The sequence below is a fragment of the Homarus americanus genome, unplaced genomic scaffold (genome assembly GCF_018991925.1).
Source record: "Homarus americanus isolate GMGI-L3 unplaced genomic scaffold, GMGI_Hamer_2.0 scaffold32583, whole genome shotgun sequence".
NCBI classification, from domain to species: domain Eukaryota; kingdom Metazoa; phylum Arthropoda; class Malacostraca; order Decapoda; family Nephropidae; genus Homarus; species Homarus americanus.
In genome coordinates, this window is record NW_024713129.1 from 42,267,424 (window position 1) to 42,273,009 (window position 5,586).

Here is a 5,586-nt window from a genome sequence, read left to right on the forward strand (position 1 = left end):
GGAGGATGTAGGTGGAGGGGGAAAGGGTGAAGGAGAGGGGAAGGAAGAGAAAGGGTGGAGGAGGATGTAGGTGCAGGGGGAAAGGGTGAAGGAGAGGGGAAGGAAGAGAGGGGGGTGGAGGAGGATGTAGGTGGAGGGGGAAAGGGGAGAGTGTTGGTAAGTAGAGAGGGTGAGTGAAAGGGAGGAAGGGGTAGAGAGAGATTAAGAGTTGACAGAGAGAGAGAAAGTAAGGGATGGAAGAAAAGGAATCCGGAGGAGTGAAAGAGAGTGAGGAAAGGAAGGAAGGATGAGCAGAAGAAAAAGGGAGAGGGAAGGAAGAGAGAAAGAAGGGGAGAGAGGTAAATGCAAAATGGTTTAAAGACAGACAAAGGAAGACGATATATAAATAGAGAGAGAAAGAGAGAGAGGGATAGAGAGAGAGAGAGGTATACCACATCATAATTGTGCCCCTCGTCCACTGATTCGAAAACTGATGAAAAGAAAGTTGATAGATTAGTTTGACATGAACGTCCGCTTGTGAAGCCATGCTGGGAATCATTGATCAACTTGTGCTTCTCCAGGTGATTTCGAATAGAGTTTGAAATGATTGCTTCCAGTAATTTGCCTACAATTGATGTTAGACTGATTGGACGGTAGTTAGAGGCTAGTGATCTATCTCCCTTCTTGAAAATCGGTTATACATTCGCTATCCTCCAGGATTCTGGTACTACACCTGTTTTTAAGGACATGTTAAACAACTTTGCTAAGGACATACTAAGCTCTTCCTTACATTCCTTTAATACTCTGGCAAATATCTCATCAGGACCTGGCGACTTATTAGGCTTTAGTTTGTCTATTTGCTTACTAACATCGTTACTAGTCACTACTATCTCGCGTAATTTGTTTTCTTCACTATCTCTGTATAGAGTCGGTGCCTCGGGTATCATGTTTACATTTTCGGTGGTGAAACTGTTGAAAAATATTTATTCAGATTATTGCTCATTTCTCAGTCGTTATCAGTTAGCTCGCCGGTATCTGACTGTATTGGTCCAATCTTTTCTCGTGTTTTAGTTTGATACATTTGATAGAATCCCTTGGGGATTTTACTTCACCTCCCTTGCTACCTTCAGTTCATTATTCCTCTTTGCTTTTCTTATCTCGGTCTTAACCCTACCGGCCAATATCTTATTATAATCTTGGAGGTAAACTTCACCACGATTTATTCTCCTACCTACAGTATAGCCTTCCTTTGACCAATAATGTTCTTTAAATAATTATTTATCCATTTAGGATTATTGTTATTTGATCTGAGTTTTTTGTATGGTATGTTCTGCCTTCGTGCATTAAGTAACTCATTATTTAAATTGTCGTGGAACTCGGCAACCTCAGATCTCGTTATCAGGTCAGTCTCAACCGTCAGGTCTCAGGGTAGGGTGAGGTTGCCCGCTGTGGGTACATTGTAGGTCACGTCATGTGAGGTCATGTGGTTCACCCCCAAGCGTGCTACCCCTTCTCTCAACTGCCTCTTCAAACTATCAAAGTTTGCCCTTCTGAAATCTGGGACTTTCGTGGAATTTTCCTTACCGCTGTCCTGAAAATCTAAGTGGAATCTAATTTCTTTGTGATCGCTGTTAGCAAGTTCGTTTCCTACCTCGACATTACTAATGAGGTTTTCTCTGTTTGACAGAACTAAATCGAGTATATTATTACCCCGGGTGGGTTCGGTTATATGTTAACTTAGGAAGAAGAAGAAGGAGTAGAAGAACAAGAACAACAACAACAACAACAAAAACAACAACAACAATAATAATAATAATGATAATAATAATAGTAATAATAATAATAATAATAATAATAATGAGAAGAAGAATAATAACAACAACTACTACAACAACAACAACAACAACCATAACAACAACGACCATAACAACAACAACAACAACCATAACAACTATTATACTCATACAGTCATCAAGTACAAATGTCAGAATATATAAAATGCTATAAAGAAAATCCTCTGGCTTCGGTCGGTTCTGCTATGACCTTTACACACAAAAGGATAAAGAGATAAAATGAATAAAAACGTTAGAGGGTAGACATTTAAAAAGAGTTATTGTGTAGAGCTGTCTGTGTGTGTGTTGTGTTGGCAGTTGCTATTAACCAGAAGAGTCTACATGTTTGAGTGAGAGTTTTACTGTATTGTGACGTCTGTCTGTCTGTCTGTCTGTCTGTCTGTTTCTAGTATGATATTCTTATTTTCTCTCTCTCTCTCTCTCTCTCTCTCTCTCTCTCTCTCTCTCTCTCTCTCTCTCTCTCTCTCTCTCTCTCCCCCACCACACACACGACAAACAATAACATTACGTCACAGATATAAACAACCATTAAGACACTGATACAAACACCCATTAAGACACTGATAACTGCCGTACTTGTGGTCACATTTAACCCAAAAGTAACGGTAATTTTTTCTCCAAAACCAATTATACACTTACGTCCACACGCCCCTTACACGTCTCCCCACGCCCCCGATACGCCTCCCCACCTCTACAACCCCTTTACACCTCCACCCCGACACAACCCCAAGCCTCTACACCCCTCCTCCCCCACACACACGCGAACTTTTACAACTTGCCGGTTGATCTGTGAGAGAAGTACAGTACTGTGCGTGACTGAGGTGTGTTATTCCCTCGCCCGTGTCCTAGGCACCTGTCATACCCAGCCTGGCCCCATTCTCACTCACTCTATCTTTCTTTCTCTCTGTCTATACATTTACTCCAACACAAGTAATACATATTCACATCATACAAAACCCTTGACTATGTGGTGAACTTACTTCACTATATTATGACCTTCACTATATTTAGAAGCACCGGAAAGCGACAAGTAGGAGTACTGAAGGAGGCAGCCTGTGACGTGGCTGGTGAGGTAGTGAGGTGTGGCTGGATTATTCCACAGGTAATATTAGAGGAAGTGAGTGATGGTACACAACATAATTTACATAGACGTAATTACCTGAATATAATACTAATAATAATGGTACCACCTGGGCGTGAATTTGTTTGAGAGTGTAGAAGCTGTCGCCAACACAACAACCACACCCTGAGTTAACAAGCTGCATAACCCAGTGTCAAGGAATAGTCCGAGAAGACCGGCCAACTCGCCAACTGCACTGGCTAACCATTACCCCGGACCACGATTCGCAAATCGATTAACATACAGGTCCCCAATTATTGCTGGGTAGACAGAGGCAAATGGCGCAAAGAAACCTGCCCATAGTTTCACCCTGCCCGGGGATCGAACACGGGTCCACTCACTTACGAGTCGAGCATGCTGACCATTACACCACAAATCGCCACACACACACACACACACACACACACACACAACAAAATAACCACATCACACACAAACACACAAAAACAATCACCACAAACACACACCACAACACAAACAACTCACACAAACACACAACACAACACAAACAACTCACACAAACACACAACACAACACAAACAACTCACACAAACACACAACACAACACAAACAACTCACACAAACACACAACACAACACAAACAATTGGACTCTACCCGGCAGCTTTGTCTCAGTATTTGTCATCAAGAAGCCTCCATATTGTTGAGGTCTGGCAGATACAGATGCATGCTAACTATTTATATTCTTCCTTCCCGCACACAAAAACCTTCAACCCATTCACCTATCTCTCAATGGGGGAGCAACAGGAGATGGTCGTGTATTGACGTTTGGTTTGGTGATGATGGGGTGATGGGGTGATGAGGGGGAGGTGACGGGGGTGATGAGAGGGAGGTGACCTTAAACTGTACACACACACACACACACACACACACATTACACGGGGTATTACTATTGACCACGAGCTCTCAGGTGGTCCGGGCAAGTCACAAGGCCGGAGTTTGTTACCCGTGTTAGGGAGGACAAACTGTGGCCGTCAAGGTTACACAGTGAACCGAGCGAATACTGTTAGACATTTAGTGAACGTAATTTCCGTATCCGTAACTGTTTGCTTAGATTAGGTTCCAGGAATTATAACAACACAGGTTAATTGGGGAGAAACTTGAATAGGAGTTTTACCTTTAATCTTACATGAGAGAGAGAGAGAGAGAGAGAGAGAGAGAGAGAGAGATATTTTGATGTCATATTATTTTGTCCTAATTAAAATACATAATATATATTGTACCAGAAACGTTTCAGTTAATTAAGGAAGGGTACAGGTAGATGTCATTAAGAAAGGTATCAGTACAGGTAAATCCTTGAGGCCATAAAGTTATAATATCTCTCCTCATTTCCAAGTCATTTTCTCTTCCTTCCTCTCTTAATGTCAGTTTCAAAAGAGTGAGTCTCTCTTCTCTATGGTCTCTCTTCCAGGAGATAATCTCTTAATCTCTTACCTCTCCGTTCTATGATGTCACTTATACGTGGAGTAGGTTGTTCAAGGCTTTTATATGTCTATTTCCCGAGATAATGTATTGAGTGTCTCTTTCTCAGGTGTATTTCCAGAGATAATGTATTGAGTGTCTCTTTCTCAGGTGTATTTCCCGAGATAATGTATTAAGTGTCTCTTTCTCAGCTGTATTTCCAGAGATAATGTAGTGAGTGTCTCTTTCGCAGGTCTGTTTAGAGAGCGCAATTTTCCACCTTTCTTATCCAGGTTCTCTCTCACAAGAGAATCTTTCCCTTCCAGCTCATGTTCCAGAGGGCAATCCTTCCCTTCCTGTTCGTGTTCCAGAGGGCAATCTTTCCCACTTCCAGCTCGTGTTCCAAAGGGCAATCTTCCCCCTTCCAGCTCATGTTCCAGAGGGCAATCTTTCCCACTTCCAGCTCGTGTTCCAGGGGCAATCTTTCGCCTTTCCCCTTCTTGATGAGCCAGTTCAGGAGGTAATCGATTCTGTCTCTCCTTCCTGGGCACAACTAATCGGGTCCAATTCCTTTCCAGATGTCGAAGTCAGGATCCACAATCACCACCTACTTCTGTCTTCTCATTTATTGTTTCTTATTTGTCTCCTGCTTCATCTTTTTGTCTGTGTTTTGTTCGTGTGTCGGCGTGGCTCCTTATTGTCCACTCTGTCATGTTGTTTTTGTTGATGGTGGTGGTGGTGGTGGTGTTTTTTGTTAGTTGTGGTGGTAGCGGTGGCGGTTGTGATAATGCAGTTTTTGTTGTTGTTGATATTGTTGTAGTTGTTGTTATTGTTGGTGGTGGTAGTGTTGGTGATAGTGCTGTTGTTGTTGTTGTTGTTGTTGTTTTTGTTGATGGTGTTGTTTGTTCCTCTCATTTGGTTCCTCTATCCCCACCCCATCATCATCTCCTCCTCCTCTTCTTCCCCCTCCTCCTCCTTCCCCTCATCCCTTCATCATTTTCGCTTCCCCATCATTCTCTATATTTTCTCTCCCCGCACCCCCATACCTTTTTCTTCATTACCCATCACTCTACTTCCCCCATCATCCCCTCTACTTTCTCTCCCCTTTCCTTCTCCCCCTCTCCTTCTCATTCCTCCCCACATCATCCTATATCACCGCCATCATCCCCCCTCCCTCTCACCACCCCCATCATCACCCCTCCCTCTCACCACCC